This window comes from Mustela putorius, unplaced genomic scaffold (assembly GCF_011764305.1).
Source record: "Mustela putorius furo isolate JIRA1106 unplaced genomic scaffold, ASM1176430v1.1 tig00000253_pilon_pilon_pilon, whole genome shotgun sequence".
NCBI lineage: Eukaryota > Metazoa > Chordata > Mammalia > Carnivora > Mustelidae > Mustela > Mustela putorius.
In genome coordinates, this window is record NW_025421329.1 from 395,930 (window position 1) to 409,517 (window position 13,588).

Below are 13,588 nucleotides of genomic sequence, written 5' to 3' on the forward strand. Positions count from 1 at the left end.
CCGGGACAAAATCCTCCTTGGAACTTCTAAAGTAACTCATTGCCCCTGTTGTCAATATAACTAAGGTGAGGTCTTTTTTTTTTTTTTAAAGATTTTATGTATTTATTTGACAGAGAGAAATCACAAGTAGATGGAGAGGCAGGCAGAGAGAGAGAGGGAAGCAGGCTCCCTGCTCGGAGCCTAACGCGGGACTCGATCCCAGGACCCTGAGATCATGACCTGAGCCGAAGGCAGCGGCTTAACCCACTAAGCCACCCAGGCGCCCTAACTAAGGTGAGGTCTTTACACGGAGGAAGACCAGAGAGACCCACAACCCTAAACCAAAGCTTGAGATAAAAGCAAACTCATTCTGTTTTCTCTTCTCCAAGATTTCTACACCGTGCCATTCTGGTCGCCTTCCCCACTGCTCCTGATTTGTTCCTTTTGCCACACAACCAGCCATCTTGTAGCCAGCTGCTGGGCTTTGGGGACAGTCTTCTTCCCTTTTTTTTTTTAATACTCTGTAATAAACAAGCAAACAAACAAATAAATAATACCCTTCAAACTTTTGACTGATACATAGCATACAATCGGAAAAATGTACATGTATCATAATCTTTGTGGCTCGGTGAATTTTCACAAAGCGAACATATTCATGAGCAACATCAAGAAAGAGAACAGAAAGTTTGGGAGGGAGCTCCCCGGTATGAAATGTTCTATGTCTCGATTATGGTGGTGGCTCCACAACTTGCTGCATTTGTCAAAACCCATTGGATTGGACCCTTAGGGAAAAAAATTGAATTTCATCATATGTAAATGTTACCTCAACAGAAAATAACTAAAACATGCCCATCACTCCCGCGCCACCTTCCAGCTCGGAACCACTTTTTGCCAAAAGTAGTCAGTGTCATGACCTGAGATTGATTTTTCCTGATTTCGAACGTCGGCGGAATCCTACCGCATGTGCTCCCTGAGGTCTGGCATCTTTTGTTCTACATTGTATTGTGAAAGTCTTCCATACTGCTGTGTGCAGTTATCGGTCATTCATTCTCATCACTGTCTAGTCTGCACGTCTCTATTTGCCTTTTCTACAATTTGGAGGGGTTGCCTGTTTGGAATTTTTAAAAACAGTGCTGCCGTGAATGGTCCAGGGTGTATTTTTTCATGCTTGTCTGCAAACATTTCCATTGGAAGTGGAATTAACAGGTCCTAGGGCGTGAATAGCTTTAGCAGATGCTGCCCAACAGCTTTCCAAAGTAATTATACTGGTTGACATTCTATCCAGGAGTGGTTGAAGGTTCTGAATCTTTGATCAATCTTGGTTCTGCCCCTACACTAACCATTCTTCGATATTCTTCTTCTTTAGATTTAAGTCGATGGAGGTACACCGAGCCCTTACTCTGTGCTTGTCACAATTCACCATGCTGGATCCTGGAGACACAAATAGGAACAGACAGGAACCCTGTCATAAATGAATAGCTCAGTGGGTGACTACGTCAAACAGCTATAATACAATGTGATAGGTACCACGGGACCAGATGAGGATGTGATTAATGACAGCAGTTGTAAGTAGTAAGTCAGAGTTGCTACATTTCATTTAGAAGAAAAAAAATCTGATATATCAAGCATTGGCAAGATGGTGAAAAAACAGAAATTCTTTTGTTTTAATATTATTTATTTACTTATTTGACAGAGAGACAGCAAAAGAGGCAACACAAGCAAGAGGAGGGGGAGAGGGAGAAGCAGGCTTCCTGCCCAGCAAGGAGCCTAAATAGGGCTCAATCCCAGGACTCTGGGATCATGACCCGAGCTCAGGGCAGACACTTAACAACTGAGCCACCCAGTGCCCCCCAAAACAGAAATTCTTATTGCCACTGCTTATGGGGATATAAACTTGGGGGATAACTTGACTATACCTAGTACAGTGGATACTGTGTCACCAATAGCAGAAGTCACCAATTTCACTCCTGATGGCTTTCTTTATATCATCAAAAATTGGAAACAACTTGTCTACCAACAGTGGAATGGACACATAAACCATGCGTTAATAAGATAGAATACCGTCAAAAAAAAAAAAAAAAGATAGAATACCGTCCAGGTGTTAAAATCTGATCCAAAGCTATGCATACTGTCACAGATGTGTCATAAACATGTAATATGCAAAAAAGTAAATTTCAAATGGATCTATAAAGTATTACACATTGTCAATAATTTAAAAACTCACAAAACAATAGAATATTATGTCTGGACACCAACACAGGTAATAGTACTAAATTATGCACGGGAAGGCTAACCACCAACTTCAAGGTCACTGTCACTTCTGGGGATGGATGACAGTGAGTGGGTGGAAAAGGTGGAAAACATTAGAAGTAAGGTGTTATTTATTTTTTTTAAAAAAAGGAAACCCAAAGTATACTACAAGATATTAATCCTGGTTAAATCTGAGCACTGGGTAATGAACAATTGTTACCTTATTTTCTGTATATGTGATATATTTTAAACTAAGGACTAAAAATTCCAAAAACCAGAAAGAAAAAATAAACGTAGTGAGGTTGGATGGTATCCTACAGGGTCATGAGTCTGACGCCCCTGGGTATACATGAGTTCACACACAGAGGATGACGGGCAGGCCTCCATTGGCTGTTGATGGTAATGCTGAAGGTGGGACATGTGTATTCACCAACTTCCAGGCAGTGAAGCCACTCCAGCTAGCAGCCGCCTTGGTTCTCCCAAGAGAAACACACACGCTGCCTCTCCCCAGATTCAGTCTTCCTTTCTTTCTTCGGATAAGACAGAGCCCTTGGGATAGACAGAGCCCTGCACTGGGAACATGGTCCCAAATCCAGCATCTACTGAACAGGAGGCCTGAAGCCCATCCCACAGCCTTGTTAAGCCATAGCTCCTGCCACCCACCCCTGCGGTCCTGCCTCCAGATCTGGGGGAAGAGCTGAAGACGGCCCAAAACTTGTCCCTTCTGGGGCCACTAACTCCCATCTCAGGCTAAAATGCCCGCTTACTGAGCATCTCCTTTGGGCTAGACATTGGATCCAGAAATCATCTCAGTCACCTTTTTTAAAATCTCCCAGGTGAGGACCCCAAGTCTCAGGTAGTAGAAAGACTTGCCCACGATCACTCAAGTAGTAGATCCATATTTAAACCTGGGGATGGCTGGCCTCAAATCCACATGTCCTCTTTCACTGTTTGGACATCAGACGTGCAGGCAGCTTGTCTGCTTACTTCTGGCCCCTCTGCCCCCACCTTTCCTACATGAAACCAGCATCTGGGAGGGGTATGAGGGAGTAAGCTTTGATTCTCATCGGAGCACCTTCCAAACTGAAGTCAGGCTCTTGTTCCCACTGGTCCTTCTAAGAGGGTCTATCTCACTGCCGTCACCGATGACTCAGTATTCATCTGCACGGAATTCTCCCACTGTCCGCTCCCCTGAAAAATTGAAATGCCGAAAACCAAACAGAGTAAGAACAGCTAGACTATGAGCAACTTCCGGCTTCAGCTGGATGAACCAGATGTGGGCCTGGCATGCCAGGTGTTTCTGCTTCTAGTCAGAAACTGGAAGTTATAGAAGGCAGAGCTCAGATGCACCAGGGGTCACTGACCCACATCCTGTCTGGGTCTCCAGGGGCTAAGGGTTGAGGAGTGAGCCCCGCTTAATCCTAACAGAGTGCAGTCACTCAGCAAGGCACAGCTTAGAGAAGAGATAGAAGAAAAGAGAAGGATGGTGAAATGGAAATCTGGGGGAAAAAAATATCCCACACTCTAGCCTATTTGTCCAAAAAAAAGACAGGGTTGGTTTTCAGAACTCTAAGATTACTATGACACCTGGAGATATGACAGGGTTAAGTTGTGGCCACAGGAAAAAAAGTAACCCCTCCCCATCACACACACACACACACACACACACACACACACACCAGACACAACAGAGGCCCCTAGAGGGGTATGGCATCTTGTTGTCTCAGGGTACCTGGCAATGGTGTGTCTGAAGTCTGGTCAAAGGAAGGGAGCTCTCTGAGCAGCCCAGGGCCCACAGAAACTGTGCAAACTCTGCTGGTGAGCAGGGAGGGAAGAGAGCCCTGACAATTCTGAAGACCCCACCTATAGACTGAAGGCTAGAAGATCTGCCTAACGTGCTTCGAGGGGGTGACCCTGAACTCCAAAGTCAGGGGCAGAGGGTGGGGGTGGGGAGACGTGCGCAGGTGCAGCTGCAGAGCATAGGGCCCGAGCTTCCCTTCCCATGGGAAGTGACCAATAACTCGGACCCCTGGCCCCATTAACCATGCCCTGCAGTGAGAACCTCCCCCCCACACACACACCCTCAGCAAAGGCTGAGGGGTCATGGGCCCTGGAAAAACCACAGCATCTTGTCTATTTTCCCAGAACTAAGATAAATCCATGGAAAGGATAGTAGAATATGCCCCAAGCAAAAATACTTCCCAAATTCTGAAGAGAATTTAGACTTCCTTACAGAGTTCTGTGTGGCATACTAGCTTTGTATTTCAGGAGATATTTTAACCTTTAAAGCATTGGTATCATCCTGTGTTTACAAACCCAAGGGCAACAGATGATGCCAGTAGGGACTCCAGGTTGAAACCAAGAGAACTTAACTCTGGTTAATTTAAGAAGAAAGGAAGCATATTGGACAGATGTTGGGTAGCTTTAGGAATATTCAAATAAATAAGAAGCACATCATTTAAGCACCTTATTTAAAAGGGAGGCTGTATCAAACAAGGTAACCACGGGTTAAATAGATAGAAGGTCATTGGTGTTTGTGATAAGTGAGTCTGGCCATAGATAGCCCCACGGAAGTATGCGATCCAGTTTCTTGCACAATTCTGTTCAAGCCATTTCCACTTCATGGTCTAAAATGACTACCCAAGCTCCAGCCATCACATTTATATTCCAGCCAGTGAAAAAGGATTTATCAGAAGTTGCAGGCATATTTCTCTTTGCATCTCATTCACCAGAACTCAGTCCTCTGGCCTCAACTAGTTACAAGAGAGGAGGAAGATTTTATCTGGGCAGCCAGGTGTCCCAGCTAACAAGAGCCCATGACAAAGAAAGAAGATACTGGAGAGAAAAATGAGCAAGTTTCTTCTACAGGTGCCTAAACCACATGAATTTTTATGACAAATGCAGTCACACTTTTTATGGCAAGTGTGGTCAGACCAGGCAAGGATCCCCATGAGCAGGGTAAGTGACGTCACTTTCCCTCCCAGGGTAAGTGATGATTGTTGCTTGGATCCAAGGAGAGGGATGTTCTGTTCCAGGAAGTTCCAGGTCCCTGGTCCCACAGCATCTAAAACCCTCAGTAGCATTGCTGTGTACATGGGATCTTCCATCTCCTGTCCAGGCCCTTGGCCTTAAAGCCTCAGCTGAAATGCAGGAACCTCATGTATATCAAACTCTGCGTGATGCCCAGCACCTAGCCCAGGGCCAGGCAGGCACAGCGGGCTTTCAAAGAATTGTTTATGAAATTGATGAATGAACCTCTACATTCAACTGCCTCCCACATACACGTGTGACTATTTTTCATGTGGATGAAAATATTTAAAAGTATTACTGAATTCAGAAATGTATATGCTTTCTTCCCACCTGTATTTTCTCAGTGAATTTCTAAGCTTGGGTATGTTTGGGGGAGGGGCTGGGCAGCAAAATCGGATTCTCAGGACTAGATGGCCTAAGTTTGAATCTGTAATCTGCCACATTCCAGCTGTGTGACCTTGAGCAAGATACTTCGCTTCTCTGTGTTCTAGTTTCTTCATTTGGTACTGTTGCTCCTGTGGTTGTCATGAAGATTTAAGGAGTTAACATTCATATTCTGTAAATTGTGAGTGTCACTCAGGACAGTAATTGGCACAGAGGTTTAAATAAAATATTAAAAGTGCACGACCCTTTGACAAAGGTTCATTTTTTAATGTCGTAAAGAGAGTCTCCCAAACAAAGCTGGAAAGCTATGACCCAGCCTAGATGATTTCTAATTTGGCAGCTCTTTCAATTAAAGGATTTTTTTAAATTGCCCCAATCCCAAGAGCAAGCCAGTTCCTCACAGTCAGAGACAGTTTCTGGGGCATCTCCTGAGGGTCCGGGTCTCGGTTGCAGAGTTACAGGTTTCTCTAAGAGAAGAGACCCCCGCACACACCATTCACCTCACACTCTATTGTCCTGACGGATGAACCCGGTTCAGGGACTGACTGTATTTCTGTCTCCAAACCCTCCACCTGCCACCTCGCTCACTTCATAGCATCCCAGCAGCTGACCATGTTGCAAATAGAGACCAAATCCCTTTGATGCCCGGGACCAGACGAGGTCCATATGAGGCTCTCAAACAAAGCTTTTGCTTTGTTTCAAAACAAATTAAGAAGACTTAAAGGGGGAAGAAGGGCCTTATTTTCTCAGGATCCTTTTCCTGCTCAAACAGAAAGAAAAACCCAAGACCCAGGGAGGAACCCAATGAGACAGAGAGAGAACCAGACTTGGAGAAGGAGACAGGAGCGCAAGACAAGGAATGGCTGCAAAGCTTAGATTACTTCCTAAAGGATGGGGGGTGGGGGGAGATACGTGATCTTTATCTAATCAGACAGTCTACCCAGGAAGTCCCTGAGATCAAAGCAAGGGGCTTTTTATTTAGCCCTGTGTCAACTTAAAAACAGTCCTGGCAAAGCCACAGATCTGGACAAGCTCACACCTCTCCCCACCCCCACCGCCCTGAGCTGTCTCTCAGCATCTGAACCCTCTTAACATTCCATTTGGAAGAAAACCCTGGGATGAAAAGAGTTCCCAGGATTACTGTAGGAAGAAGAGACAACATTTGACAAAGTAGGGCAGAAAAGGCTCGGCCAAGCCACAATCCTTCCTGGCTTCCCGGAACAACTAGGTATGCTCTGAGGGAAGGCATCATCATTTCCACTTCTCGGCAAAGATTCTCTGCCACCCACCAGCCCCTAGGATCAAAGGAGTCCTCCGAGGTACACAGCCACTTGTCAGAAGCATTTTTCCCCACATGCCCGGCACTGTGGCAGGACGACTCTGAGGAGAAGCAGGCACTCAGGGGGAGCAACCAGACTGATGTGGGATAGAGGCCAAAAGAGGAGAGCCGCAGTCCCCATTCCTCGGTCCCAAGGATGAGCTGGTGAAGAGGGATTGGGGTGGCGTGTGTTCATGTAAAGAAGGAGACACACAAAGGCTGACCTGTTGAAAAGACAGGTGCTGAGAGAACTGGGCACTGGCTCAAAAGGGAGGGAAGTGACTTTTCATAAACACAGCGGCTCAAGGGGAACAGGACAGGAAACTTGGAATCACACCACAGCAATAGAAAAAGTTCATCCCCCTGGATAAAAGACTATAGAACCAGGGTCACCCTCCACTGCATTACCATAGACAAAGCTCAGCACCACTTCCCCCCCATGCAGCTGAAATCCTTGTATCCTTTATTTTCAAAAACACAGACATGGTACGCCTCATAGGACCTAAGACTTCTTGGTCTTTTATTTTCTTAGGCGTTTAAAATACCTATTCTCTTAGTTGATCTTTATAAATACCTTATGATTATTACTCCCATTTGATGAACTGGATTCATCAGTTCAGACCTGTTTTTTCTTAAACAAGCCAGGGACCGCTCCTCAAACTGATTTTTATTTTTATCTTAATTTTATTTTTTATTTTAGTTTAGTTTAGTTTAGAGAGAGAATGAGCAAGGGTGGAGGGGCAGAGTGAAGGGGAGAACCAGACTGCCCACTGAGCAGGGAGCCTGGGGCAGGAATCCATCCCAGAATGTTGAGATCATGACCTTAGCAGATGCTTAACTGACTGAGCCACCCAGGTGCCCCTCTAGTTGATTATTAAAAGCAGTTTTTAAAAGAACATTTAACATTCACCTTGAAAGGCAACCTTGTTCTTCAGTGCCAGCACCTTGAATGGAGGCTTCCTTCTGAAAGAAGGAACAAACCTTTCTCTGTCCTCTTCTCCCAACAGAATTCATTTTTTCATAGCCAAATTGATGGGAAATGCAGTATTTCTCGTGAGTCGTCTGGATTTCAGTGTAGTCCGTTTGTCAGTTGTAGGATGTGTTTTTTTCTAAGAAATGTAATGTGTCTTCCTCTTAATAAAGACAGCATGCACTAAAGAGGAATTCTAATTTTAAGCCAAGAAACATGTGAAATAATTGCTTGATGTTCTGTAGGAAAATGTTGCAACTTCCAAGTACATCTCTGGGATCTGGCTGTGAATCAGCTTCAGTATCACTCACACATGCGTATTTGTGTGACCCCCTTACAAAACATGTCCTCATGGGTGTTCTCTTTCATATCCCCGACTCACCAGTAAGGAAAATAGAAGGTGCGAGCAACTGAGTGAGTTGCTTAAAAATACACAGGACGTTGTAGGGATCAATGGCCTCATTATCTGTAAGACATAAGTAAATGTGAGATGTATTTTTTAAAATACAAGTTTCAGCTTTAGGACTTATGAAGCCTAAAACGATGGGCAGGACCAAAAAGTGTAGAAAGAGAATCTTACTACACTTTTATCGGGAGTGTAGGATTTAAATGTGTATCCTTATGTCTTTCTGAAGACTGGTGGGTTTTGACTGTGATTGGATGAGAGCCTCTTGAAGACATGAAGTTTCAGTTGGCTTCAGTTGTGCCCTAATCATTATCATCTATTTTCAAATATTCAGGATTCTTTCCCTTCCACAGGTGGAAAGGGTTAAGTGATAGAGGTCAAAAAGATGCCTACGAGATGTCTTCACATTGTCTTCAGTTTCCCAGGCACTGATCTCTACTCAGGGCTGGTGCCAGGTCAGGGAGCAGAAATGGCTTCCAACACCTCTGTAGAAGCCCCCAAAATACCTACACTGGATAACAGATAAGTTTAAAGTCAAAGCATCCTTAGAAATAATCTAGTTTAAGTTTCTTATTTTCCAGATGAGAAACCTAAAGCACAGGGAGGGGCAAAGAGATTTACTCATGCCACAGAAGAAAATTACAAGGACTCCAAGTCCTGATGACAACATTTTAACACTACTGGGTCAGAAAATACTTTCTTTTCTGCTGCTGCTTCTCTTGCTGCTCAGTTATTTCTTGTTGCTCCAAAGAAACGAATCAGAATGTTTCTATTTGATTTATGGAGGTGTTCCAGCCAGGGAGCTGCTTTCTGGAGACCAGGAACGGAGAGACTCTCCACCTAAGCGACCACCAGGGGGTGCCCAGAGGACAGTCCGACAAATGGCGAGGTGGTGGAAGGGGGGTCCTCCCTAGAGAATCTCCCTTCTCATGGGAAACACATGTGATACCACAACTGAGATTATTATCTTTTGTTCTTAGCAAAGGGTTAGAGGTCTCTGGTCCTTTCTGAAAATGAGTTTGGGCACGAAAAGTGAGGAAAGAAAATCTGCAACGCGTGCAGACCTCGTGCTTAAGATGTATTTGTTTAGAGCTCTTGCTTGTTTGCTTGCTCTTCTAATATCTGTCTCCATAAATAAAATGGGGATAACTCTGTCACTTTAAGTCCCAAACAAAACACAAAAGAGCAGGGATTAGATGTCATGAAAGGGCTCACAGCTTCTGCTATAAGGAAGGTAATAAGGGGTGTGGCTTATAATAGGACTTTCTGCACCCCAACCTGTTTCCTGAACAGTCATCTGGTTGTCTGTCCCCAGAGACTTGACCATGACCAAAATCCCTCTGCTGCCTTCAAAATGCAAAACTCACTTCAGGTGAAAGCCAGATTCAAAACGACCAGCTCTTCTGTAAACCCTACCGGCATCAAAATACTGATATGTGGGTAATACATATTCATCCATAATTCCCATTTCATGAACTGGATTCATTGATTTGGTCAGGATTTTTCTAATTCATGCCACGAACTACGCATAGTGCAGATTATTAAAAGTTTTTGAAAGAAGAGTACTGAAGAGACGCCTGGGTGGCTCAGTTGTTAAGTGTCTGCCTTCCACTCAGGTCATGATCCTGGGATCTCATCCTGCATCCCTGCATCAGGCTCCCTGCTCCACAGGAGGCCTGCTTCTTCCTCTCCTACTCCCCCTGCTTGTGTTCCCTCTCTCACAGTGTCTCTCTCTGTCAACTAAATAAATAAAATCTTAAAAAAAAAAAAAAAAGAAAAAAAGGAAGAAAAGAAAAAAAGAGTACAGAACACTCACCTTGAACGAAAACCTTGTTCTTCAACCCCAACAGTTTGAAATGAAGGTTCTTATGGATTTAAAACAAAACAAAACAAAACAAAACAAAACAGTTTCATCAACCCCCAAAAAACTCTCTCTTATTTCCTATTGTAGTCCACTCTCCACCCGCACCTCCCACCCATGGACCCTGGTAAGCACTTATCACTATAGTTTTGTCTTTTGAAATGTCATGTAACTAAAAACATGGAGTCTATTACCTTTTGTAAATGGCTTCTTTCACTGGACATAATGAATATGAGATTTATTCAAGTTGTTACTGTTGCTGTTGTTGTGTGTACATGTGAATGGTTCATTCTTTTTTTTTATTGCTGAGTAGGAGTCCAGTGTATGGATATACCCACAGTGTGTTTATCACCTATAAAAGACATTTGAGTTGCTTCTGATTTGGGACAATTATGAGAAGAGCTGCCATAAACAATTTTGTACAGGTTTTTGTGAGCACATAAGATTTCATTTCTCTGGGGTAAGTATCTAGGAGTGGGATAGCTGGGTCATATGGTAAGTGTATGTTCGACTTTGAAAGAAAATACCAAATAGCTGTACTGTTTTGAATTCCCACTAGCAACATATGAGCATTTTAGTTGCCACACATCTTCTTGAACACTCGGTATTGTCAGTATGTTTTTCCATTTGGGCCATTTGAATAGATATACATGGTTCCTCATTTTGTCCTTCATTTGAATTTCCTTAATAGTTAACGACATTGAACATCTCTTCATGAGTTTACTTGCCTTCCATGTATCCTCTTTAATGGAATATCTTCAAATGTTTTGCTCATTTTTAAAATTGGGTAGTTGTATTACTGTTGAGTTTGGAGAGATACAAGTTGGATACAGGTTGTTTGTCAGACATGAGTCTTTGAGAGATTTCCCCTCAGACCATAGTTTTCTCTTTTCATTTCCTCAAGAATGTCTTTTGCAAAGCAAAAGTGATTAATTTAGTTGAATTCCAATTTATCAGTATTTTTCTTTTTTCTGTTTTACTTTTGCTGTCATGTCTAAGATGTCTTTTTTTTTTTTTTTAACAGAGAGAGAGATCACAAGTAGGCAGATAGGGAGTGGGGGTGGGGAAGCAGGCCCCTGGATGAGCAGAGAGCCTGATGCGGGGCTTGATCCCAGAACCCTGAGATCATGACCTGAGCAGAAGGCAGAGGCTTAACCCACTGAGCCACCCAGGGGCACCTTTGTCTACGATGTCTTTGTGAAACCCCAAATCAAGAAGATTTTCACTTTTTAAAATTTTTATACAGTTTTGCATTTTACGTTTAGATCTGTGATTCACTCTGAGTTAATTTTTGTATAAAGTGTGAGGCTGAGGTCAAGGTTCACGTTTTTGAACAGGATCTCTATTTCAACACCATTTGTTGAAAAAAACTATCCTCTCTCTTTTTATTTATCTTTGCACTTTTGTCAATAATAAGTTAATTTTATTTGTGTGGGTCTTTTTCTGGATGCTCTGTTCTGTTTTGTTGATATATAGGTTTAACTCTTCCCCAACATTTCACAGTCTTAATTACTACAGCTTTAAGGCAAGTCTTTAAGTCATGTGGAGTTCACCAGCTTTATTCTTTTTCAAAATTGTTTTGGCTATCCTAATTCTTTTAATTTCCCATATTAATTTTGTAAACATCTTGTTCTTATCTACAAAAAATCCTGATGGCATTTTGATTGAAAATGCCTTAAATCTATAGGCCAATGTGGGTCGATTCAACATATTACTATGTTTAATTATATAGTAATCCATAAACATGATATGTCTTTCCCATTTATTTAGGACATCTTTGATTTTCCTCATAACACTTTAAAGTCTTCAACATATAGATTCTGCGCATTTTTAAGTCTTAATTTTTAAGACTTACAAATGAAGTATTTAATTTTTAGCAATACCTTATTTCATAATAATTAGCTATTGTTAATGATTGTTAAGGTCTGAACTGCATATCCCCATCCTCAATATTCGTGTGTTGAAGTCCTCAGGACCTCAGAGTATGACTATATTTAGAGATAGGGTCTCTAAAGAGATAATTAAGTTAAAATGAGGTCATGAGGGTGGACCCTACCCAATATGACCGGTGTTCTTATAGGAGGAGGAGAATAGAACACAGACACACACAGAGAAAAGAGCACATGAGGACACAGGGAGATGACCATCCATAAGCCAAGGCAAGAGGCTTTAGAAGAAACCAACCCTGCTCAAAACCTTTATCTCAGACTTTTGGCGTCCAGAATTGAAAAAAAAAAAAAAGTTTCTGTTACTTAAGCATCTAGTCTGTGGTACTTTGTTATGGTAGCCCTAGCAAAGTAATACAATAATCACACTCTTAAAAAAAAAAAATCTGTTTCAGTAGTCCACTGCTAGTATATAGAAAACAACTGATTTTGTTTACCTCCTATCCTGTAACTTGTTAAACTCACTATAGTCCTATGAGGTTTTTTTTTTTAGATTCCTTGAGATTTTATACATAGATAGTTGTGTCACCTGCAAATGGGGACAGTCTTAATTTTTCCTCTTCAGTCAGAATGCCTCTTATTTCTTGTTTTTCTACTGCAATGGCTAGGACTTCCAGTATGAAGCAGAATCAGAATAATTTATTCATGAATTTTACCATTCATCCTTATATTGTATAATGGCTGCTTTAATGAAAATATAAGAGTATTTAACTTGTGCAAGGAATCACAAAATTTACACAATTTGTATTTCAGAACTCATACGTGCTTATGTGTTTTGTTCTTATCAGAACAGCAGGAATGTTGCACAAAGCTAAATCAAGTTTGTTTGTTTTTGTTTTTTTTATCTTACTTCTTCACACACTCACATTCTACCAACCAGTCTCTATTTTAGGCTTACAGATGAGCTAGGAAAAACTGGAAGGAAAGGAACAATTCATTGTCCTATCTTTCCCTTTCCTTCCATATCATTACCGGCTTATAAGGTTATATAGGATACAATAAGGTTTCTTGATCATTCATGCTTCTTACAATTTCCTTTTCTTCTTTCTGCATTCAAAGCAAGTCTGGTTTGGACAGAGAATGTGGCCTCCCTGGGATATCAGTACTACGGCCTGCTTTGCATGTTGTACACATACATGCTTTGAATTGAGCTGAATTCCCATGCATCGCTGTCTACCAGAGTCCCATATCATGTGCCATTGCAAACACTGACTGCAAATGGGCAGCAAAGACCAGCAGACCCACGCATTGTATGTATCTCTTCAGTTCATATACATGCTCCATTGCCCTGTCAGACCTCACCTGTGCAACACAAGATAAAATTATTAGGAATGTCAAGATAGTAACAGCAGAGCATTCAACCAAGCATGGGGCCCTACTGAGCACGGGTCCATGCAACTGCCCAACTCACATACCCATGATGCTGGCCTGGCACATATGCATT